Source organism: Triturus cristatus, chromosome 1_1 (genome assembly GCF_964204655.1).
Source record: "Triturus cristatus chromosome 1_1, aTriCri1.1, whole genome shotgun sequence".
Lineage (NCBI taxonomy): Eukaryota > Metazoa > Chordata > Amphibia > Caudata > Salamandridae > Triturus > Triturus cristatus.
The window spans coordinates 1,270,438,610-1,270,464,524 of record NC_140579.1 but is presented as its reverse complement, the minus strand read 5'-3'; the positions used below and the strand labels follow the sequence as shown (position 1 = coordinate 1,270,464,524).

Here is a 25,915-nt window from a genome sequence, read left to right as displayed (position 1 = left end):
CGACGTCACGTCGGCGCTTTCCCGGATCGCATTTGTACGTTTATTTTCGTCGGTCGGTGTTTTTTACGATTCGTACGGAAATGGTGTTTCCGTGCGAATCGTAATTCCATGTTTGTATATTTTGACGACCGGGTACGCGTCGGACGGAGAATATGCTCCGTCCGACGTACCCGGTTTTTACCGGATCGTAATCGGCACCAATGCATTATATGTATATGTTTTCAAAATATAATTTTAAAACCAAACGTTTTAAACTTTTAACTTTCCAAACTAAAGCCTTCACACTTACAACCTTGATTCAAACTCATACACACAACAACAATGTCACACACACGATCAAACAACTCTTGTCTGAAAGACCAAGAGCGCTGTGCAATCTGTATACAAATTGTTATTTAGCATGAGTTCCACCTATCAACCTCTTGACGTGCCAACCTGCTCCAACCGGACTCCCTCCACCACAATACATATCTAATTTTGACAATGACTCCTAGCCTCAGTCCTAGCATTCTATTTTATTATACACTCTATCGGAACTACGTACAACTCTCCTTCTCACTTCCGTGCAGCACTTATGTATGCCAGCATATTTGGAAATGTGTCAACTATCATCCAGCGGCTCTACTCAGGCACCGCACACTATCACACTCAGATGCTGCGGGTGAAGGAGTTCATCAGATTCCACCAGATCCCGAACCCTCTGAGCCAACGACTTGAGGAGTACTTCCAGCACGCGTGGTCATACACAATTGGCATCGACATGAACGCAGTGAGTACTACAGGGCCCTCTGCTACCCACGTCTACCTGAATGTATTAATAGTGTAGAGATGCACACAATATTATTCAACTGAGTGGGTGTCTTCCCCCTTCTAGGCACACAGTGTGGCTCTTTCCATCTTATGTAAAATTAAGATAACAGTCCAGATTTTCCATTGGCTGATCATTTATGCTCACATTTTTATTCCTCACAGACCAACTTACAACCTCATTTTGCTGTTTTTCCATCACTTCTGAATCAATCCAATTAACATTTCAGTGTCCCCTCCTCATGCCTAACCTCTGCTGCCTGTAAGCATCTTCATCTGACTGCCCCACTGCTTGCATTCCAGCAGACCACTTTTTTCCCCTTCTGCCCTCTCTCTTACTTCTGAGTATGGCCTACTCCTCTCTTCTGTTTCTCACATTATTCTCCACTTTCTCTTTTGTTGTCCTCAGTATTTGCCTCCTGACACTCTCAGCCCTACGACACATCCCTGTTACCCCACAAAGATCACTGTGTAAATGTATTTGCGACTGAGATAAGTGTCTGTGTGTCACCTGCCAGCTTTACAAGTCGTGGATTCAAATCATGATGAGGCAACTTCAACTGGTGAAGAGGAACTCCAGTTTGTAGCCTGTTATTTGCAATTGTGAACTGTCCATATTATTGTTTCATCTTTTCTTTTATCTGATCCACCTCCCTTCATACAGTACTCACTCCTGCCCTTCACCCTCTCCCTTCTCATCTCACCCTCAACCACTCACATCCCTCACTTCTCCCACAGCAGCCTCTTCTCCTCACCCAACAAGCCCAAATCCCCCAACTATCAACTCATTACCTCACCACCTGCTCTTTCTCAACTCATGCACTTCAGAATACACAAATCCCCTCTGTAGTGTAGTTCCTATTTCCCTTATAGGCTCTGCACATTGGAATAATATACACTATAGTTTTCGCATAGGACTAAGGTCAGTATGCTCCTATCGAGTACATTAAACTTAATTACTTTGTGTGCCAGCTCCCTCAGAGGTCACTAGAAACTTCTCGAATGAACAAGAAGGGATTAGTTTCTGAAAACCACATAAACATGACATCTTTGTTTCACTCAGTCAATCGTGCATTCTTAGTTTCTCCAGAGTTACACAGAAATAGATAGACGGGCGTTTCAATGAAAGGTTTTATTGAACAGTCTTGTTTCTCGTGTAAGAGATATGAGCTGTTACGATCATTAGACAGAAAGCAATATATAATACGAACTTGCCGTGGCGAACCGTGCAGTCAAGTCGTGCTGAGTCGTGCCGTGGTTTGCCAGAGTAAGGGAAGGCATATATTTATACCTGGAAGGTGCTTAGGAATGCTAGCATTGACGTAAAGTCGGGCAGAGGAAGACGTCATGGATGAACCCCTAAGGAATAGTAGTTCATGCATAATAGATGAGTTCTTGGAGAAATCAATAATCCTAGCTAGGGAAAGTCCAGTTCGGCTTAAGGGTCTGGTTTCTAAGAACTCGTTGTGACGTGGGATGGACAAATGTAGGTGACCATGCCTGTATTTGGTTAGCATGGCTAATGCCTAAATAAGGGCTGGGATTCTATGCCTAAATAAGGGCAAAGTGAGTTGTGCCTATATGAGGACATTATTCAGGGAAACCTATATACGGGTATTTATTTATTTATTTATTTTAGCGATTTCTACAGCGCCTGGTGACCCAAGGGTATCCCCGCGCTATGTAACTTGAACCTATTGAGACGGGAGGTAGTCGAAGGGTGTTACTTGGGAAACAAGTGGGTCTTAAGTTTTTTTCGGAACGCAAGGTAATTGGGTTCCAATCTGAGGGCCAGGGGGAGTGCGTTCCAGCCTTTGGCCGCCTGAACGGAGAATTGGCGGCCTCCCGTGCGGACTTTTTTGAATCTGGGAATGTGGACTCGATTCTCATTTTGCGATCGTAGCACTCTGGTTGCTGTATAGGGTGTAATCATGTTGCTAAGGATCGCTGGGCCGGAACCGTTGTAGAGCTTGTGTGTGATACACATTGCTTTAAAGTGCACCCTTTGGCGCACCGGGAGCCAGTGCAGGGTTTTAAGGGCTGGCTTGGCAGATGTTCTGGAGGGGGTGTTGGTGATCATACGTGCTGCCGCGTTCTGTGTGTGCTGGAGTTTCGAGATGGTAGCCTCGGGGGCACCCAGATAGACTAGATTGCTGTAGTCTAAGCGGGACAGCACTAGGCCCTGGATAAGGAGCTTTCTGGACATAGGAGGGAGTAGGGGCAGGATTTTACGAGTCTTACACATGAGCCCAAAACATGTGCCCGAGGTTTTGGTAGCCTGGGTCTTCATCGTGAGTTGTGGCTCTAGCCACACCCCGAGTGTTTTGATTTCAGATTTAGGGGGGGGGATTTCACCGAACACATCGGGCCATATCGTGGGAGGGATAGATGTCCATTGCTTACCGAGTAACATTACCTCTGTCTTTGTCCCATTCAATTTCAAAGATGATTCGTTCATCCAGTTGTGGATGTTTATGAGGCAGTTAGTCAGGTTTTCCGGATGGTCAATCAGCTGGGACAGGGAGACAACCAGTTGGGTGTCATCGGCGTAACTCACCATTTTGATGTTAAATGGTGTTACCACGTCCTCGAGGGGGGCCATATAGACATTAAAAAGCGTGGGGCTCAGGGAAGAGCCCTGAGGCACGCCGCTGGTGAGTGGGAGGGTGGATGAGTGGTGACTGTCATCCCAGACTTGAAAGGTGCGTCCTGTAAGATAGGATTCGATCCATCCGATAGCTGTCCCGGTAAGTCCTGCTTTCGCCAGTCTGCTCAGAAGGACACGGTGGTTGACCGTATCGAAGGCTGCACTTAGATCCAGGAGGATCACTGCCACTGATCCTCCTGAATCTAGTAAGCCCCTTGCCTCTTCAATCACCGCAAGCAGTGCGGTGTCCGTTCCGTGGCCTGGGCGAAATCCGGTCTGGGATTGTCTGAGCAGTTTGTTTGTCTCAAGGAACTGAGATAGTTGGATATTTACCAATTTCTCGGTGACTTTACTAATGCCAGGGAGTAGGGATATTGGCCTATAGTTGGTCAGGTCTGCTGGATCCAGCTGGGGTTTTTTATGAGTGCTTTGACCACCGCACTCTTCCAGCTGTCGGGGACGATGCCATGTAAAAACGAACAGTTGATGAGGTCCGTAATGGTGGGAACTATTACTGGGGCTACTGTCTTAAGGAACCTGATAGGGGCTGGGTCCACTTTTCATTTTTACAAGGGTTCGCTCAACCTCTGCGGGGGTGACAGGTCGAAAAGTCTTAAGCGAAGGACGACAGCTGCTTTCAGACAAATTGGGGACCGGACTGCTTTCCGTAAGGCTGGAGGGAGGGAGGGAAGCCAGGATACGGGTGATTTTTTCGTTGAAAAAAATGGCTAATTCATTGCTTCTGTCGACTTTGGGTGTGTTAGAGGAGGAGGTGGTGGGGACCTTGGTCAGCTCTTTGACGATTAAAAAAGATTCTCGGGCTGAATTGGATGCTTCTTGTATGCGTGTGGTATAGTAGGAAGCTTTGGCTGATTTGATGGCTTCTTTGTAAATTTTGACCGCAGCCTGGTAGTCTTCTTTGTTGGCATTTTGCCAGGTCTTTCTCCAAAGACGTTCGGCCTTTTTGCAGTTTTTGCGGAGTGCTCTTAGCTCTGTGGAATACCATGGAGCTGAGCCACGTTTGCCGTTTTTATTTTCCCTATTTCTGAGTGGAAGTATAAGGTCTAGGGAGGCGGTAATCCAATCTCTGAATCTTTTGTCTGCGGTATTTGGGTCTTCTGCCTGGGCAGGGATGTTTTTTTCCAGGGTCTGAGTCCATTCGTCCGTGGAGAGTCTGGGCCAGGTCCTATCCTTGCTAAAAGTGGGGGGTGTGCGATTTTTCTTGGAGGTTACAGGTAGTTGGAAGGAGACCATAAAGTGGTCTGTCCAGGGGAGGGGCAAGGTCTCTTTGGCTGACATTGAAGGCGAGTTTGTAAGTACAGGGTCTAAGAGGTGGCCCTTGGTGTGGGTGGCACCGGAGTTTAGTAACCGGATGTCAAGAGCCGCTAGGTCTTGAATCAAGTCAAGGGCTGCCGAGTTGGCCGGGTCTTCAAGGTGGATGTTCAGGTCGCCAACTATTATGTAGTTAGAGAAGGCGTGGGCTTGGGTTGTAATTAGGTCCAGAAGCGAGCTGATGAAGGGGCCCGGAGTGCCGGGAGGGCGATAAATGAGGAGTCCTGTAAGGGAGGTGGTTGGGTTGAGAGTTACGGAGAAATGCAGGCTTTCTGCGTCGGTAACCTGGGCGTCGTAGGTTTTGAAGTGGAGGTGTTCTCGATGGATAATGGCTATCCCTCCTCCTCTACCTAGAGGACGGGGTAAGGACTGCATACAATAGCCCTGTGGGGTTGCTAAGACCATGTCAGATTGAGAATGAGGGCCGAGCCACGTTTCCGTGAGAAAAAATATATCAATTTCATGGTCCTCTATGAGGTCGGCAATCTGAGTCGCGTGTTTGGGAAGAGAGCGGCAGTTCAGAGAGGCAAGGTTGAGGGTGACAGGCTTGCTGGGTCTCGCGGGTAGCCTAAGCTGCGTTGGTTTGCATGAGGGGCAGCTAATGAAGGGTCCCTTGGGATTATGGATGTAATCACAGGACTGCGGAGGAGGTCTGAGGCTCAAAAGGTCTCTCCGGGAGTACCGTATGTTTGAGGGGAGGGAATCAGGCAGGGGTTCTGGCCCTAGGCCCGGTCGTGCGCGGACGGGCGCAGACGGGCTTGCCTTAGGCGCGCCTTCGGCGCGCAAACGGCGCTCCCGCTGCGCTCGTCCGCTGCGCTGGGGGGGTCGGCACATTTGTGCTACAAGTAATGGGCGTGGCCTCGCAGGGGGCGTGGCTCCGCCTTTGGCGCGCTCTCGGTGATGGCGATTCCCCGAGGGTGGGGGACTGGATTTAGCGCGTCTCAGCAGCGCTTCCAGCAGGTGAGCGAGAGCGTTTTTGTGCTTTGAATGAGCAAGTGAAACAAGTTATTCAGTGACAATTTTAAAATTGAACAGTAAAAGAAACCTCCGGCTTTCCGCCTCAGAGGGTTGCAAGGTATATAAATCGAAACACAACACCCACTCCAATGACTACTGATCGATATTACTAAATGCTAAATATGCTAAACACATAACATTGAGTATCACATGTTCACTTAAAACATTTGTAAAAGCATACTAAAAAGTCTTTGTTAAAAGTTCGCTACACATGAATGCAGGTGCTGTACATATTAAAGCAATATTGCATTCTAAGCATATATTTACAGTGAATGCTAAGAGAATGAACAGAAATATATACACATATGTAATGAAATGGTCCATTTGTACAGAAAGGAAAAAGGTTCAGAGCCATTTCATGTCATGATTACATAAATGTGAGAAAAAGGTGACAATGTGTCCCTGGAAGTGTTTCAAAGAAGTCTGTTCTCTATGAATAGTTCTACTGTAAACAGAGCTGTTAGCCACTAAAAAAAGTCAATATGCAAAAAGTGCGATCTTAGGAAAGTTTCAAATTTTGTCTTTTTGTTTAGAAAAATGAAGGCCAAATTAATAGATTACATAGTACACTGTGAGCCAAATCACAGGGGAAAACATGAAATCCTATAATCCTGTAGACAAAAAATCGTCTATTGTTGTCGGTGATAGGTCGATTACCTCGTTTAGAAGACTAACTGCACATAGATGTGATGCATCGTCAGTAGCAGTGTTTGATGATACCTGTGTGCCTGTGAATCCATCTCATACCTCAGCAGTATCATGTTGCGTCTGTGAGATCTCAACAAATGCCGTCATCAGGAGCGGTAGCCTCTGGGGACAACACAGAGCATGGGCCATTATCGGGTCCAGCAGAGTATTGATATCCGTTGGCATGACTGATAGGAGTGTTAGATAGATGTCTAGCATGCATTCTTCACCGCAAAGCAGGCAGCGTAGCACAGGTAAGATGCAATCTTGCCAGTTTGGTCTGAACGACAGAAACCATGTGGTATTTAGACAAGGTAAACCCAATAGTTGCACTATGCGTTCACGACACTTCCTTTCCAGGAGAGCAAGCTCCAAGGTGCCGGGAGTGACGCTGGTGGATTGGCTTGCAATAGCGCAGCAGTAGGAATAAAAATAGGATTACTGTGATAATTGCTAGAATTAGCGGCAGACCACAAAACACCGAGTGCATGAAGCTTGGAATGATTCCAAGGACTGTTTGAAAAGGTGTTAACAGTCCCGAACATACGGTCTTAAATACATGCACAACACCGCTCGTATCAGACATGTTTAAGATACGTCCCAACATTTCTGTGAAATGTGTAGGGCAGTTTGTCCTTAACAGAGCCTGTATCTCAGCCGAAGTCCTTGCGACTTGTAGATCATAGGTTTCTTTGGCCAAGGTCAAAGGCACGGTTTGTTGTAAAAGAATGGCTTTTATTCTGCTTAAAGTATCAATTCGTATAGAAGAGATGTTCAGTGAAGGGTATAAAGACGACTCCCTGACTGTGTCTATTTGGGGGAACAAGACTTGCATACAGCAAGTGACCCTGGAAGTAACCGTTACTAGATATGGGATACCTGGCTACATGCCACAACAGCTCTGATCATTCAACATGAGGTAACTCCCATTTGAAAGTTGTCCAAACGCTGGATTAATCACAGCGGAATCTTGCAGGTGGCAGGATAAATTTGCAGTGGAACTGCTACAAGCCCCGTGTAAACTAATATCCCAACATATGAGTGAACCGCTCAGTGCATATTTTGTACAGTGTGTTCCGCTAATAAACACTTCACGGCCCCCACTTCAACATCTGTGTGTGTTAGGTAAATCCCAGGATGTCCTGATGTATTCTTTACCCAACCTTTCATATTTGCCTACTGGCATGTGTTTAAGACAATACTGAAAATGGAAAGTTGTAACAGGCAGAGTTATTTTGCCATGTATGATCCATTCAGTAGTTGGTTTTTTCGCTACCATAAATGGCAATTTTTCCAGTCTTTCAATGCTCAGCACTGTATACTTCGCTCCCCTTTGTGCCAGTTCAATCTGTTTATCCGTGAGATTGTAATCAGAAAACAGAGAAGACGTGTTGATGAAACAACAAGGCACATAGCCTGCACGCAGGTTTTGTAGCGTCCAGCCTAATGGAAGAATAGAACACAATTGAGACTGGCCTTGACGCAGCAGGACCAAATCTTTTTTCACAATGTCTATAGCTGAGGATACAGGTGCCGATTACGATCCGGTAAAAAAATAGCCCGTACGACTCGTGTCCGGTCTTTTTACCGTACGAGTCGTACAAGTGCCGTACAAACTGCCAATTACGATTCGCATGGGAAAAAGACCATACGAATCGCATTGGGAATAATTCCCCACACGTCCTCGGGTCGGAAATTGTGTCCGACACGTCCCCGGTCGATTTACCGTACAAATGTGAAAAGTGAAGTCCGACTGCGGAATCACGATCCATCCCGTGCGTCCGATGTTACAACCGTATGCAAAAAACACCGTCCGCACCGAACACCCATAGCAACCATGGAGACATGTGCCCGCATACGTGCCGAACACCCCCCCAGCCCCCGTACGTTTGAGTCGTACCCCCGTGTATGTACACCCGTGTACGTTTGAGTCGTACCCCCACCCGTGTATGTACACCCGTGTACGAGTCGCACCCCCCGTGTATGTACACCCGTGTACGTTCGAGTCGTACCCCCACCCGTGTATGTACACCCGTGTACGAGTCGTACCCCCCGTGCATGTACACCCGTGGACGTTCGAGTCGTACCCCCACCTGTGTATGTACACCCGTGTACGTGTCGCACCCCCGTGTATGTACACCCGTGTACGTTCGAGTCGTACCCTCACCCGTGTATGTACACCCGTGTACGTGTCGTACCCCCCCGTGTATGTACACCCGTGTACGTTCGAGTCATACCCCCACCCGTGTATGTACACCCGTGTACGTGTCGCACCACCCCGTGTATGTACACCCGTGTACGTTCGAGTCGTACCCCCACCCGTGTATGTATACCCGTGTACGTTTCGTACCCCCCCGTGCATGTACACCCGTGTACATTCGAGTCGTACCCCCACCCATGTATGTACACCCGTGTGCGTGTCGCACCCCCGTGTATGTACACCCGTGTACGTTCGAGTCGTACCCCCACCCGTGTATGTACGACCCGTACCCTCACCCGCGTACGTATGGAGCGTACCCCAGGCCCCAACATCACCACCTTCACACAACATCGCGCATGTACGAGTCGTACCAAGCCAGACACAAGGACAGCACTGTACAACAAAATGGCCCATGTACACACCGTACACACGCTAAAAACGCACGTACACAACCAGGACAAAGCAAAACAACACAAGAATACACCATTCGAATGGCACAAAGCCACAAAACATGTCCAACAAGCACAAAAACAACACATTCACTGACCTGCAACTGCCAAAATCCCAAACAGAGGCCCAAAACACAATCACTCCTTATAACACACCCACCCAAAGTTCAAACACAGCCACACCCACCAATGGACCAATAAAAATGGCCCACACACACAAACCATGAGCCTTTGTAACAGACTCACTGCTGCCAGACCCCACAGACAACCTACAGCACCATACTAGAAGCTTTACCACACCTTACACTTGCACACCTTCACACACACACCTTCACAAACACCCCCTCATCACATTCACACACACACCTGCACAACCACACCCACACACCCACAACCATCCACACCCCTCCCCCACCATCCACACCCACACCCCTCACCATGCCCACTAACAAGAATCCAAAGTTCACTAGCCGAGAGTTGGAGGTCCTTGTCGATGAAATCCTCAGAGTTGAGCCACACCTCTTTGGAACATTGGTCAGACAGACCAGCATTTCAGAAAAAACATCCATGTGGCAGACGATCGTCGATGCTGTGAATGCTGTTGCTGACACCAGAAGGACCAGGCATGAATGCCAAGCCAGGTGGTACGATCTGCGGAGGAGGATCCGAGCCAAAATGATGGACGAACACAACCAGGCCAACGTCACTGGAGGAGGGCCACCCCGCAGACGCGTAGAATACCATCCCTGGGAGGAGAGGGTGATGGCCATACTGCCGGTGGTGGCAGTGGACGGATTAGACGGACTCCGAGACCCTGGTGAGTACACAAACAACTCACCTCACATGGGGGGAACGTCATCCACAACCAAACTCACAAACAGGCACGCAACCACCCCAAGCTATCGCATGACTCAACCACACTCCATGAACACGCACATGCCACTGGCGCCACCATGCCCCATGCAGCCAGCTGGACAATGTCAAGTCACAGGCCACAGAAAACACCAACACATGACACGGTAAGCCAGATGGCGGGAGTGTGGGCCCCAAAAATCACATAGTGCAAATCAGAAGCAGACAACAATGCCCCCTGCCCATATGGCCTAGGTCACAGCCAGACAAACAGTGTGTCCCCACACAGGAAAGACTCGCCAGCAAATGGCGGACGCCTTGCATCAACACATGGGGGTGACGGCACGTTCTTGCACATGACAGCAGCTAATGAACAGCCAACACTGTGAAAGAGTGGCAGCACACACCACCACAGCAGCAGTGCAGACACAGACACTACACCCAATGGGTGCCTGGAGATCAGAAACAAACTCACATCAACAATCCAAGGGCCATTCAAAGATCTGCTAACAGTGTGTGCCCAGGAAGCTGGGCTGAGGTGACAGAGGGTGACACACAGAGGGAGGGAGAGGGGGACAGAGAGGGAGGGAGACACAGGGAGACGGACAGAGGAAGGAGGCTGACACACAGAGGGAGGGAGAGGGGGACAGAGAGGGAGGGAGACACAGGGAGACGGACAGAGGGAGGAGGCTGACACACAGAGGGAGGGAGAGGGGGACAGAGAGGGAGCGAGAAAGGGACACACAGGGAGAGCAAATCAGCCTTGTGGTGTGTGGGAATGTCTGCTCGTCAGCAGGTGGACTGCGTGCATTTAGACAAGGGTGGCCAGTGCCAGAACCCCCCCCTCTTCTCCATGGCAAAACACAGGGCCATGTCACAACCTGTGCACGAGCACAACGCCAGCTACCTGCATTATCTAAGTGTGTGGAACCACTCCATGTGCACACGTACAGTGCTACACGGAAGGCGCCAATGCATGGCTCGCCACACCTGCCCACTCCACTGCTGACTGCAGTCACAATTGACGCAGCAAGTAAGACTGTGCCACACATAGGTAAAGTCGCAAAAGCTGTGGCCAAGGGACATACCCATGCACAAGTGCACTGTGAGTGGAATGCAAGACATATCCAAATTCCCAGAGGAAATGTGCCAACTTTGAAAACAATGAAACATGGATGTTGCATGGAACAAAATTAACATTGTCTCTCTCACACACAGGTCAACGTCGTGGATCACCCCCCAACACTGGGGGGGAAGACTCACAGGACCCGGCTCGGCGGGAAGACGGAGCCACCGGCAGCGACGACTCTCACCACTCTGTGGACGAACCCGACCCCGACCAACCTGGCCCCTCTGGTGTCCAACGACCTGCAGCACCTGCGTCGGGTACAACTGGGCCAACCACCACCCCCACTCCTGCCATATCCCAGGAGACACCCAGGATCCCTGCCCCACCACCACAATGCAGCCAGGCTGGCCAGGAGGGACACGGTGTCCCGGGCACCCAGGAGGAGGCAGGCGACAACGCGAATGCCACCCCTCAGGGGTCCCGGAGACCCGATGTGCCCACAAGGGCAGGCCAGGTGCAAGTGGGCAGGGGTGGTGGGAGTGGAGGACGGCGGAGGCGCGAGCCTGACCGGTTGGCTGGGGAACCGGTATATTCCCATGTCCGAAACATCCTGGACACATACCAGCAGGACACCACGGGCATGGCCCAGGTTGTGTCCACCCTCAACGAGATGAAGGGGACCCTCGATGAGATCAAGACCCAGCAGGCCCAGCAACATGCGGAGCAACATGCCTGTCTACTGCGACACCAACGGCGGATGGAGGACAGACAGGCTGAGCTCGTGACGGTGTTCACGGGAATTCACAGTACACTCCGTCGGATGGCCGACAACATGGGCAACCCTCCCTGTGCCATCAGGCGTAGAACATCACCACCCACAGGGAGGGATCAGGAGGAGGAGGAAGAGACATCCGACGGAGCATCCCAAACATCGTCACGGCCTGCTTCTGAGGGTCCCCGCAGGAGGGCGGGTCGTCCATGGAAAAGACCGTGAGGGTCGGCGCAACAGCACCATCTCCTAGGACACCTGGCCTGGCACCTGGCCCACTGGACCAACAGCAGCACAGCAGCAAAAGACATTCTCTGCCACATGGACTTGCTGGTCACTGTCTGACCAATGTTGACAAAGACTGTGGCATGGACTCTGAGGATTTCAAATGGCAAGGACACCAACTCCCCTAGTGAACTTTAGATTCCACACACCGGAAAGCCCCTCATGTCAAACCGCCACCCCCTACCCCAACCAAAAAGTCACACCATAAAGAGAAGATGCCTACTGATTGCATTATTACCATACATGTGTCTTGTAAAGTCTAACTATGCCTGAGTTCTCATTTGACTTCAACCATCCACACCCTGGGGCCTGAGTCTGGCACAGGACACACATGGGTCACATTGTATTAGGCAAGACAGACATGGAGCACCATACACACCCGTGATGGGCCCAACCAGCTGAGGGGGTGGCCGCACAACCGTGCCGACAGACATATTGAGTACAGCGACAGCCATGCGCAGAGGTCAGGGATCATGTGGAGTGTCCTGGGGGGCACCCAGGTATGTGTGGACAGGTGGCAGAACCATGTCCTGCAAGCTTGAGTCAGGTGGATGCAGAGAATGGTGGCCTGGCCAACGTTGGATGCATGGGGATGGCACATGTCACAATACCCACACAGTCATGGACATCATGCAAAATACAGAGTTTAATCCCACACAAACAGCTTGCATCTTGCTACTCTACACATAGACACATAGCCACTATCACGGAAAACCATGCCAGACATGCCGGATGCACCGTGGCAACACACCAGCATTGACTGAGAAGAGGCACCTTGGAGGCATAGGGACACCTTTATTAGTCATGTATTTGGGATTGCAGAGGCAACTCGGAGTACACATGAACGGGTCATGTGGAGTAACATGTGGGTCCAACACTGGCACCCCCCTTCTGCAGCACAAATGCGTGATAGCCATGGAACTGGCACACAAGTGTCGGCTAACAGCTAAACACCCCCTGCTGCTCACGGAGAGACTGCCATACACCATTGATCCACTGATGTGGAAGTCCCACACCATGTCAAGCCAATGCAAACCGTATGTGTCCGAGGGCAGTGTAACACACATTGATGCCATCATCACATTCCACAATCCCATCACTGATGACTGTCAACAAGTCTGACCATCTATTCAGGTGTACCCAGCTGCATGTAATGTGTACCATGGTGATGCAACATGTCTGCAGAGGAACCAAACATCGACAGGGGCAGTGTGCATACATCGTAAACAACTGCCACACCCAATACACCCCTGATGCATCCCTTACCCTAAGGAGACTTCCAAACTTGTCCGTGCATGTAACGCTGAGTCAGCACACGATGACGTGTCCATGAGGAATAGCAGTGCCCTAACAATGCAACCAGCAGACGGCATGCGCAAGTACCTGGGGATGAGAGACACACAAGAAGTCAGCCACAAAAAGCACAGCCACTTGCATGTGCATGTACTCGACACATGTAAGGATGACAACATGCCAGGTCACAATTATAACTGGGGAAATACACATCACTGGCACCATCACTCCAGTGACACATCCACACACACCTCTGACTCACGTGGCATACATGCAGATGGACACACACATCGCAACACATGCCACACGGGGACCAATGCGTGCACCCACAGACACTGGTACTCACCACTAAGCAAAGAAGTCGCGTATGAGCCGAGTCCGGATGTCCTCTTGCGGAACCACATCCTCCACATCACTAGCCCCATTGCCAAGCCCTTCGTCCTCCACGGGTGGATGGTCCTGATCATCTTGATCCAGGATGAGTGGCACAGCTTTCTCAACTGCCATGTTGTGCAGCATGCAGCAGACCATGAAGATTTTGCAGACCTTCGCCGGGGCATATGGGAGGGCGCCGCCGGTCTTGTGGAGGCATCGGAATCGGCTCTTCAGGAGGCCAAATGTCCTCTCTATCACTCGCCTTGTCCGGCCATGGGCGGTGTTGTAGCGGAGCTGGGCCGGCGTGATGGGGTTGCGGAGAGGTGTGATCAGCCATGGCATGTTGGGATAGCCAGCGTCCCCTACATGGAAAGCACATGGACATAAGTAGGACAGGAGAAGCGGTCGTGCTGGAAGTCTACGCCAAATACAGGACAGACAGAGTGTACTCACCAACAACACATGCTCGTTCGTTGCGCAGCTGCGTCATCATTTCAGGCACCCTGCTACGCCTCATGATGTAGGCATCGTGTGCTGATCCTGGAAAACGAGCACAGACATGTGAAATCACCATGTTGGACAGACACACCACAAGGGCATTGATGGAGTGGTATTGCTTGCGATTCCTGTACGCTACCTCCTGTGCCTGTGGTGGTACCAAAGCCACATGTGTCCCATTTATGGACCCAATGACATGGGGCATCCCTCCCAGGGCATAGAATCCACGCTTGACCCCAGTCAACATTTCAGGGGTTGGGAAATGGATGAACTCATCCAGGTGAAGCAACATGGCCTCTAAGAAATCATGCAGCACACGGCAGAACATGCTCTGGGAAATGCCACCAACATGAGCTATGGTATTTTGAAAGGTACCCGTGGCAAGAAAATTTAGGGCTGCCATTACCTTCAGCTTGGGTGTCAGTGCCGTAGGATACCTGTGCAGCAGTTGCAGGTGTGGTGCCAGTCTCGCCGTCAACTCCAGAATCAACGGTTGGGGGAAGCGGTAGCACCGGATACAGTCATTCTCCCGCATGGCAGCCAAGTCCGGAATTGGTCGGGGAAGAGGCGGCGCTCTGCAGTAATTTGGAAGTGACATGGAAGAGTAAGTGCACTACAACAACAATTTATATGTACTGAGCACATGTTAATCTGTCAATACACATATGCGACATACGGAGTCAGGTATGTGCCACATGCCCTGGACACGTATGGCTGGCAGGTGACACTCCTACCAAGACCCAGCTACACACGGAGATTGTGAACCTCCACATGCCATGGCATGGGATTAGCTGTGTCCCAGTGTAAGTGAACAGCCAGACGCAAGACAGGAGTGACATACATCCACACATCAGCAGAAGTAGGATGTCGATTGCAGAGACTGGTAGCGGAACACTAGAGCCACAGGTCACATGACATTACACTAGGACAGCCCACACACCTTGCCATGAAGGTGTACATGTGATGACTCACCACACATTCATAGAGAGGATGCAGACATGTCCTTGTTACGCTACTCTGTGTCCCATGCATACATACGCACCTCACATCCGATACCACATGTGGCCTGGTGTGCGGAACAGTGTGCCATGTCAATCTACACACAGACACATGTTGGTTGCTGCAACAGCTGATGCTTTTGAGGGAGCTCCAACATCAACCTAATGGGAACCCCCCACACATACATGACATAGTCACATCGTGCACCGTGGGTAGTGACCTGTCTGGTGTGGTAACCCCTGTAGCGGGCATCAGGGGACACTTGCGTGTGTTGTTGACCGTGCCATGCCAGTGACGCTCATCCCAAGTGTGCAGTACGACATGCACACATGTCAAAGGAGTCAAGGGCATGCCTGGCACACATTGCACCGTCACACATAACATCTGTACACATCTCATCATACATCTGGTGCCTTCTCCACTCAGGAGTAATGTGCCACATCACAGCCTTTCACACCTGTGCCCCACACATGTAGTACTGCCCAGACAATGCCTTGATGTCCATCCATGGACAAGTATGTCAGCCCTATTCCTTCCTGTGTGCTGCCTGTCACCACTGTGATGTGTGAAAGGCACCGTACTTTCGCTAAGAGGGCCTGTGTACGTTCCCTATCACTATGGGAGTGCTGCCGTATGTGTACCCATAGTGATAGTGAGCATACGCACTCGTGTATGGTCCGTCTCACTATGGGTGTTCTCGCGTATGCGTACTCATAGTGATAGTGAGCGTACAGGCGTGTGTACGGTCCGTACCACTATGAGTACGCATACGCGAGAACACCCATAGTGATAGTGAGCGTACAGGCGTGTGTACGGTCCGTTTCACTATGGGTGTTCTCGCGTATGCGTACTCATAGTGGTACGGACCGTACACACGCCTGTACGCTCACTATCACTATGAGTACGCATACGCGAGAACACCCATAGTGGTACGGACCGTACACACGCCTGTACGCTCACTATCACTATGGGTGTTCTCTCGTATGCGTACTCATAGTGGTGCGGACCGTACACACGCCTGTACGCTCACTATCACTATGAGTACGCATACGCGAGAACACCCATAGTGAGACGGACCGTACACACGCCTGTACGCTCACTATCACTATGAGTACGCATACGCGAGAACACCCATAGTGAGACGGACCGTACACACGCCTGTACGCTCACTATCACTATGGGTGTTCTCGCGTATGCGTACTCATAGTGATACTGAGCATACAGGCGTGTGTACGGTCCGTACCACTATGAGTACGCATACGCGAGAACACCCATAGTGAGACGGACCGTACACACGCCTGTACGGGCCGTTGCTATGCATTTGGGGTGCCCTAGGGCCCCAGAACGCACCGTACCTGTGTGTGAGTCTCCAAATTACATAGGGGACACATGAGGGGCAAGTATAAAGGCCTACATGCATGCTGGTTGTCATGGAGACCAAGTTTAAAGTTTGAATTTTTTGAAGCAGGTGCACAGCAGTAGTCAGTTTGAATGAATCTACTTTGTTGCAATGTGCTTCTGGAGTTGACATCATGCTGAAGAAAAAAACCACAATAAGAACCCACTGACTGTGCTAGATTTGAAGGGATTGGAGGAAACATAGGATGCAAATGTGAGTGACCAATCACTCTGTACTCCTGTGCATGAAACAGGCCAGCAAGGCAGATATAAGGCAGCCAGGTCCCATGAGGGAGCACTTGCCTGCACATCTTTGTATTCCACGACCCAGCTGCTGCTACTGATTCCCTGGAACCATGTCAAGGTCTGTGGAGAGGTCACAGCCTTTCACCCTGGAGGAGAACCTGGCTTTGCTGGATGTGATCCTGCCACAGTACCCCATGCTGTATGGGCGACCAGGGTATCAGGTGAGTGCAGAGTCCACCAGCACAGACTGTGTCCCTTTTTTGTGAGTGTGACTTCTGGCATTGTGTCCAGGTGTGGCACACATGCTATGTACTGTCCCGGGGGGGGGGAATGCCTGATGTCTCCCAGCCAGTGCATGCTGTGGTGCATGTCTGCCGTCCTCACTTGCATTGTGTTTACTGTGACAATCACTGCATGGTGCATGCCACATTCTGCCTGTCTTGTCCTCCTGGGAATGTAGCCTCTACAGTCCTCATGTGATTATGTGGTCAGCCCAGTGTGACAGGTGACTGTACCCACAGATGTGTGTTAGTTCTGTGTGCCTGTGCTGAGAGTGTCCACATGATGTGTTCGTACCCTGGACATCGGTGTGTGTGTAAGTCCCCTGTCATGTGGGTGGGTGCATATGTGGAGTGTAGAACCCGGGCTGCATGAGGGATGGATATACCCTGCCCATGTGATGTGAGCAGGGAGCAGGAGTGAGTTTTGTCGCAGCATTTGGCAATGGCAGGTGAATGTCCTGTGCCTGTGTGTGTCTGTGTTCTCTGCTGCGGTAGCGTCAGTGGCCTGTGGCATGTGACTGCTTAGAGGTGCTGCACATTATCCTGGTGTAGCTTGTGATGCACAGTGTGAGCCTGGATCATTGATTGTGTCGTTGCCCTCATTCCACCTGTGTACTTTCAATGGCACGTACTGCTTTTGCCCTTCCCCAGAGGATCATGTCCCTATGCCAAAGGTGCAATGCGTTGGATGCATACTATGCCTTGTTGTAAACAGCACATTTGTTCTAATATGTCTCTCTGTGACATGTGCCTGGTGTATTGATGTAGTGTCACTTGTTCATCCTCACAGGTAGGCGCCTCTGCCAAGAAGCAGATATGGCCGACCGCAGTCAGTGCCGTGAGGAGTGCGGATGGTCGCAAGCGGCGCCTGGCCCAGGTGAGGAAACGCTGGCAGGATATCCGGTGCTGGACGCGGAGGATCGCACGGGTCCTGCTGGGGGACTCACCTGAGACCCATAAGAACCGGGGGCGCCGCCGTCTGACCCACATCCACAAGCGTGTGCTGGCGGTGGTATTTCCAGACTTGGAGAGGCGCTTACAGGAGAAGCAGCAGCAGGAAGCGGGTAGGTACATGTGTGTTTGTTGTGTGTCACCAGCATTTGTAAGTGCACAGTTGCATGGATACACTGCCAGGGTTTAAAGGTGCTGTGCAGATCCAGTTACCCACAGTATAGCTGTGCTCTCCTTCCTCCCTTCCCCTCCTTGCAATGTGTTCCCTGGTCTGTGTGTAGTCACTCCTTCACAAGGTAATGTAGGCTGGCTCTTTCTCCACGTGAACTATGCCTGTAGCATCATGTGTGGGGGTGGTGTGTAACAGGTTTGGGGACCTTGCCTGTGCCCTGTCCAGTTCAGTACATGTGGGTTCCATGTCAGTTGGCACTAATGCTGAGTCCAGACATGGGAGTTAGTCTCTCAAGTGTCATGCCTTACAGCGCGCATGTCCTATGTTGTGGCCTGTGACATGATGTGCATGAGTGTGCGATACGCATAGTGCAGGGATGGTGGCGTGTGTTGCAGTCATTCCCATTCAGGACCATGGAGTTGTGTGGCCACTGCTGTCCCCTGGGGCATATGTTCATAGGTGTCATGTGTGTCATCACAAAACGTGGACACTCTCAGTGTCTACAGCATAGGTTGTGCTCTGCGCCATTGTCCCCTGGCACCATGTATATTGACGTGAAATGTAGTACAAGTGTCCACTGTACAGCCTGACCTGATTTTCCTTGTTCATAGTCACAGTGGCCAGTGCCTGTGTGTCTTGTTACAATCATCTGATGATGACCATTTGTACATGATTATTTGGACAGACGCACCTTGGGAATTTGGCGTCCAATCTTGCATTTATGCAGCCCCTGTGTATTTCACCCAGACTAAGAGATGTAAGTGCCACCTGTGTCTCAACAAATTGTCTCATGTAGGGGGTGGTTGGTGCGGGCCAAGCCTACATGTCAAAACCAGAATTCTCCTTGCTAGGTCTGGCCAGTGTGTGATGTTTGTCTGGACATACACTCAAGGTGCAGTGAGCCAGTCATGGTGGGCATGTTTTCAGTATTACCTATGCAGCATCTGCCTCAAGTTCATGGATATGGTCCCTCCTCATCCCTATTTTCGGCAACGCTGTGTGGTGCAGATGCAGTGCTGGATTGTCCCCAGGGCCTAGCTCCTATGTCAAACTCCATTTCATGTCATTTGCTATTGTGTCATGCTCTCCATGGATTTTCTTTGGCATGGTGGGTCAACCAACTGTGTGTTGCATGCCCTACATCTGTACCTTGTTTTGTAGATGTTACTGATCTTTCTTTGCAGGCTATGCACTGTAACCTATGTAGATTGGACTCATGTGACATACAGGTGTGTGATTAATTGCTTTCTCTTCACCTTGCCCACAGCATCGTCGGGGGACATGGAGGGAGACATGAGCACAGACGGAGCGGAGGGACCGAGCACCAGTGCCAGCGTTGACATCGTGGCTGGCACATTGAGTGGTACTGAGGCGGAGGAGAGTGAGGCCGAGGACCTGTCCACTGGCACGACAGAATATGAAGCTGACGGGTCCGAGGCTGCACCACCAGCTGACAGCGGCACAACATCGCACCCCGCCCCCTCCATTGCCATCAGCCGCCTCCCACTTGCTCGTGTCCCTTCCCAGCGTGCCCGGTCACCACATGTCTCCTTCCTGCCAGGCACCGCACCCCCTGCCCCTGTCTCCACTGCTGCCGCCAATGCCGAGCCTGTGGACATCCAGCGGCAGTTGCAGGTTGGTCAGGCTGCGATCCTTAATGTCCTCCATGTCCACAGCCAAGTGCTGCGCAACATGGAGGCATACTTGGAGGGCATTTTTTCATCGCAGGCTGACCAACGCCAGTTGCTGAGGTCCATCGACTCGACACTGACTGCAGCAGTGGGTCTCCTGCAGCGCTACGTCCCACCCCTACCCCTGCCCCATCCACACTTCCCACTCCCATGCCTGTCCCACATACACCCAGACGTCAGCATGCACCCACCACAACAGACACAGGCACCACACCAGCAGGGAAGGTCATACGCACACCTCCTGGCACGCACACACAGGGTGAAGTAGGCACACCCACTGGGTCGGGGGGCAAACGTAAGTCATGCAGCCAGAGTGAGAGTCCGCATTCCACCCAATCCACTCCCTTCAAATCCCCTCCCCTCAGCTCTCCTGGCCACATATCCGGCATTGACTCCTTCATGGCCGCTCTGTCCCTGAGCCCCACTGTGACACCACCCCGCAAGCGGTCAAGGGAGTCCCCGGTCAGGGTGGTTGAGTCCCCCCCTGTCCGCATCCTCCCCCAGTGGCGCTGCGACCCATCCCTCCGCCCCCCCCCCTCCTTGGGGCCTGTGGTTCCTTCGGGTGCAGGGGAGACGCTGGAGGACCTTGCTAAGGTGTGCAGCGACATCCTGGCCTCCGCCTTTGGCCCTGCCCCACCCCCTGTGGTGGAGTCCTCCATCCCTGCACCCACGACGCCTACCCTTCGCCCTCATGTCCCTGCGGTGCCTGGTCCTTCCCCCCCACATGATGCCCTCCCCGCTGTGGAAGACGAAGGAGTCTGACTGTGCAGGCAAGCTAGGGGACACGCGTCCCACTGTGTCCCCCATCCAGCTGTGACTCATGGATTGCCCTATGGGCTTTGTAAATATTGAACTTGAGCCGCACACACATTATTTTGAAATGCTGAATAAAGCCTTTTTTTCCTTAGAACACTACTGCTTTTGTGGTGTTGCTGTTGGTGGGGCTGCTACGTGATTTTGGGTGGTGATCATGTGTTGGGTGTGTGGGAAATGTAGTAGTGTGCTGGTCATAGGGGGGACCCTGGTATCTGTGTGCCATCACAAGGTGTTAGCTAGGTTTCTCTGTTCATGTAAGCAGTTACTGCATGGTGAAATTGTCCCAAGGTGTATTCCTTCCTCTGTGTACCCTGACTTCTTCCCTGCAGGGTGTTCCCAATATTTAGCGGTGAGCTGTGTGTACATTAGCTGGGTGTGTGACGGACCCCTTCAACTTTGGCCATGCATGCAGAGCGATGTCTCCACCTGCATCATTCGTGGCATCCTTGGTGATCACTGTACTTGTGTATGTAGTCTGTTGACATGACTTCATGTGGACATGTTCCCTTTTAGGCTGTATGCATGTGTGTACTCCCAGCCTCGCACACATGTGTTACATGTACTGCAGGGTCTTTGTGCACCTCACTGACAATTGTGGCAATTGGATCTGTGGGTACTCCACCCTTATTGTTTTCCATGGGCAATGCTGGGGGCCTCTGCACCCACCCCTCCTGTGTCTGGGCACTGCTGGGAGGACTCTGCACCCACCCCCCTCCTGTCTCTGGGCACTGCTGGGAGGACTCTGCACACACCCCTCCTGTGTCTGGGCACTGCTGGGAGGACTCTGCACACACCCCTCCTATGTCTGGGCACTGCTGGGAGTGATAGGCACACACCCCTCTTGTGTCTGGGCACTGCTGGGAGGACTCTGAACCCACCCCTCCTGTCTCTGGGCACTGCTGGGAGGACTCTGCACCCACCCCTCCTGTCTCTGGGCACTGCTGGGAGGACTCTGCACCCACCCCTCCTGTGTCTGGGCACTGCTGGGAGTGATAGGCACACACCCCTCGTGTGTCTGGGCACTGCTGGGAGGACTCTGCACACACCCCTCCTATGTCTGGCCACTGCTGGGAATGATAGGCACACACCCCTCCTGTGTCTGGGCACTGCTGGGAGGACTCTGCACCCACCCCTCCTGTCTCTGGGCACTGCTGGGAGGACTCTGCACCCACCCCTCCTGTCTCTGGGCACTGCTGGGAGGACTCTGCACCCACCCCTCCTGTGTCTGGGCACTGCTGGGAGTGATAGGCACACACCCCTCCTGTCTCTGGGCACTGCTGGGAGGACTCTGCACCCACCCCTCCTGTCTCTGGGCACTGCTGGGAGGACTCTGCACCCACCCCTCCTGTGTCTGGGCACTGCTGGGAGTGATAGGCACACACCCCTCCTGTCTCTGGGCACTGCTGGGAGGACTCTGCGCCCACCCCTCCTGTCTCTGGGCACTGCTGGGAGGACTCTGCACCCACCCCTCCTGTCTCTGGGCACTGCTGGGAGGACTCTGCACCCACCCCTCCTGTGTCTGGGCACTGCTGGGAGTGATAGGCACTCACCCCTCCTGTCTCTGGGCACTGCTGGGAGGACTCTGCACACACCCCTCCTGTGTCTGGGAACTCCTGGGAGGACTCTGCACCCACCCCTCCTATTTCACGCTTAGAACATACACGTGTGTGGGTTCGCTCCATGCATACGAGGTGGGGGTACGTATCGAACATACACGGTTGGGGTGGGGGTACGCTCCATACATACGCGGGTGAGGGTACGGGTTGTACTTACACTGTTGGGGTGGGGGTACGCTCCATACGTCCGCGGGTGAGGGTACGGGTCGTACTTACACTGTTGGGGTGGGGGTACGCTCCATACGTACGCGGGTTTTTTTCACATTCTTAAAGTAAAACGTTTCTGGCTTGGATATATTGTACCCTGAAAAATATGGAAACTTCATTGCAAATGTTTTGAGCTACCCCTTGGTGGTGTAGGACAATGTTCCCATTGGTTATACATAAATACATTTCTAGGTGTTGAAGATTTATGCAAGAAATGATGACCATAGTGGTTGTAACAAAAAAGCTGTTCATAGTCTGTTGAACCCACTAAGTATTCATGTTTAGAGAATGCAGCAGATCTTTCTAGATCAGACATCATATTATTAACAGTCTGAAAGTCCCAATCATCAGAATAGGTACTAGAGGTAATAAAGTCACTTAATGAAATTTTAAATAAGTGTGGAATCTTAAAGAGTATCGACGGACCGAATATATCATAATCCGTTTTGTTCCAAACTATACCATCTTGTATAGGAACGGCTGTGATGTTCACTGCTGACAAGTCTCTTGCTTCACGATGGGATGATTTGTATGGTTTCAAAAGTAAGTTTACATTTTTACTTCCTGAGTCCAAATGAATATATCTTCCATCTATCAACATGCTCAGAGTTATTACTAAAGCTAGTCAAAGCAGAAAGAAAAATAATCCAGAAATAATCCATAGTTCAATCCATGGTGAAACCAGATAAGTCTTTTTCAAGTGTTGGAAAAGTTCTTGTGCTCGTTCTTTGAGAGTTCTTTTGGCTGGCATCGTTTCAGCTCACTGGGATCCTCAGAAAACGTATCAAAGTTAATGAAATAGCCAGAAGCAGTTCTGTCAATGGTTGAAATTGCACCAGCATTTGTTGAAATCGCTGCAACCGGTGGATCACTTGCTATGTTGGTGTAGACCGGTGTATCAGGATGAACTGTTATTTGGGTTTCAAGAGGAATGAGTTCCATAGCATTGTTGCTTAGTCCTTCATTTCTTACTGTTGGATTCTCAATGGTGATGAGTCTTTCAGTTTGAACCTCTTGGATAGTAGCTAGAGGAGTGCGTCTGCTACTTGGTCGGAGTCCGCATGGCCTACTGTTTAGTATCGGCCACATAGTGTGGTTTGATGAGGTTGATGGACACAAATCTTTTCTCCTTTTTACCAGCAAGGGGCGGCAGAAGTACTGTTCTTGATCCATGGATTGCTAGGGCAGGTACCGGTTGTCTGTAAGAAGGCCTAAATTCCTTCTTGTCCGCGATCTTTTCTCTGACTAGATCCCCAAGCTTAGGGATCCAGACAGGTCTTGCTGGGACGGCTGGATTATCCCCAGTGGTGGTTTGCTTCAGGAAAACATTGCTTTGTTTCAATCTTAGTTCATTTAAGTCCTGTAAAACAGCCAAACGATCTTTGATATCAAATGGTTTATTTTCCACCACCGTGCCTTTACATTCGAGATCAGGAACCCACATTCTTGTCCCAAATAGGTCCTCATATGGAGTGACCCCCCCTAGAGAACTTCTTGGCAAATTGTTTAATGATCGTTGGACCCCATAAAGATGTTTGACCCACCCATCACCGGAACCTAATACCCTAGCTGTTATAGACCGCTTTATGTCCCGGTTTTTCCTTTCCACAACCGAATTTCCCTCAGGATGGAATGGAGAGGAGTACCGCAATGCAACGCCCAAACTGGCCATGGCTTCTTTGTAAGCCCGAGAGCTAAACGCAGGGCCCTGGTCAGAATGTAGTGTGCCAATTGCCTATGTGCTGATAAAGACTCGCACATTTTTTATAACAGTTCAAGCGTCAGCCGAGCGCTGAGGCCACATCCATAGGAACCTTGACTTAGTGTTTGTAGGATTGCATTTGTCCAAGAGGACGCCTGCACGTAGATAGTCTAATGCTGTCTATCAATGCTGTCTGTACTGGGCAGGCTACTTCGCAGCCTGGTGTCTGGTGGCGTTCTGCCCTGCGATATCTATAGCAGTCTATGCAGTTATTGATGAAGATGTGAATAAGTGTATTCATTCCAGGTCACCAGTGCATCTCTTTTAATGTTAAAATTGTTTTAGAGATCCCCAGGTGTAACAGACCCTCTCCCAGATGTGCTTCATAAATCAAAGCTGCTATACGTTCCATGTTTGTAATTACCCTATCCCCCACTCCAGGGATTCGAGCAAACGGAACATTGTTTGCATCAATTATATACGAGTATTTGAGTGGAAACGTTTTAGGTAATGTTGCACCACTGCCTTTGCTTGAAGCATTGACAGCCAACAATATCTCACTGTCTATTCTCGTTTTTGAACGAGTGATCGCAGCTATGGAAGCCGTTTGCACAGCCCCCTTCGCGGCTTCGTCAGCCAATGAATTCACTGCAACGTGAACGCCATCACGTTGATGACTCAGCGTGTGTATCACATGAGTGTTTTGTAGTCCGTTTCGCAACTGAACTACTTGTTCCCAAAGCGTTTTATGCTTGATTGTGCCACCTTTTTCATCTTTGAAACCATTTTGAAGCCAATTCTGTAAAAATTAATTTTATGATTGAACACAGTAAAAAGAATCGCAACCTATAAGTGTGGGGAATTCGTGATCCGTATTTTCAAGTGCCAATTTGAATGCTTGTAGTTCAGCTCGCTGAGCTGTACAATCTCCTAGAGATTGTGTTTTAGTGACCACGGTTGGAATTTACCATTGCACATACGACCTATAATGATCGCGCAGGCTGCACTGTAAGCTTGCTTACTTTCGGTAGCGGGTTGTGCTGATCCGTCAGTATAAATTATGAATTCATACTGGTCAAGAGGGAGAATCTCAAGAGGCAGAGGACATTCATGTTCGTATTGCAGAAATGCTTGTGTTTTTAAATAAGGATCAAAAACATATTCAACATCTGTTGCAGCAAGAGAATTAACCCATTGTATCCATCTTGGATGTAAAGCTTTTGCATTTGGAATGCTCGATTTTGTAACTGCCTCTATGGCTGGTACCGGAGTCACAACAATAATCCGTTTACCCTGAGCTAGAGCTCTTTCTTTTGCTACAGCGGTTTGAACTGCTGTCAGAATTTTTTCTGTCGGAGTGAATCGCATTTCCGCTTGTGTATACAAATGTGATTTGTATGCAATTGGTACCTTTCCACCTTCATTAAAAGTTAAGTAGGTGAATCTGCATTGACCCAAAATTATTCGGATCACTAAGGGGCCGATTCCGATCCTGTAAAAAGGCCCTAAGAATCGTTGTACAGAGCGTTTTCTCCATACGACTCGCACCTGGTAAA

The 25,915-nt window shown here is 50.6% G+C and overlaps 1 pseudogene; it reads left to right on the top strand.

Annotated features, from left to right (window-relative positions):
- Nucleotides 1-574: 574 nt before the first annotated feature.
- LOC146871938 (voltage-gated inwardly rectifying potassium channel KCNH6-like) overlaps nucleotides 575-25,915 on the top strand; it is a 267,790-nt pseudogene continuing 242,449 nt past the window's right edge.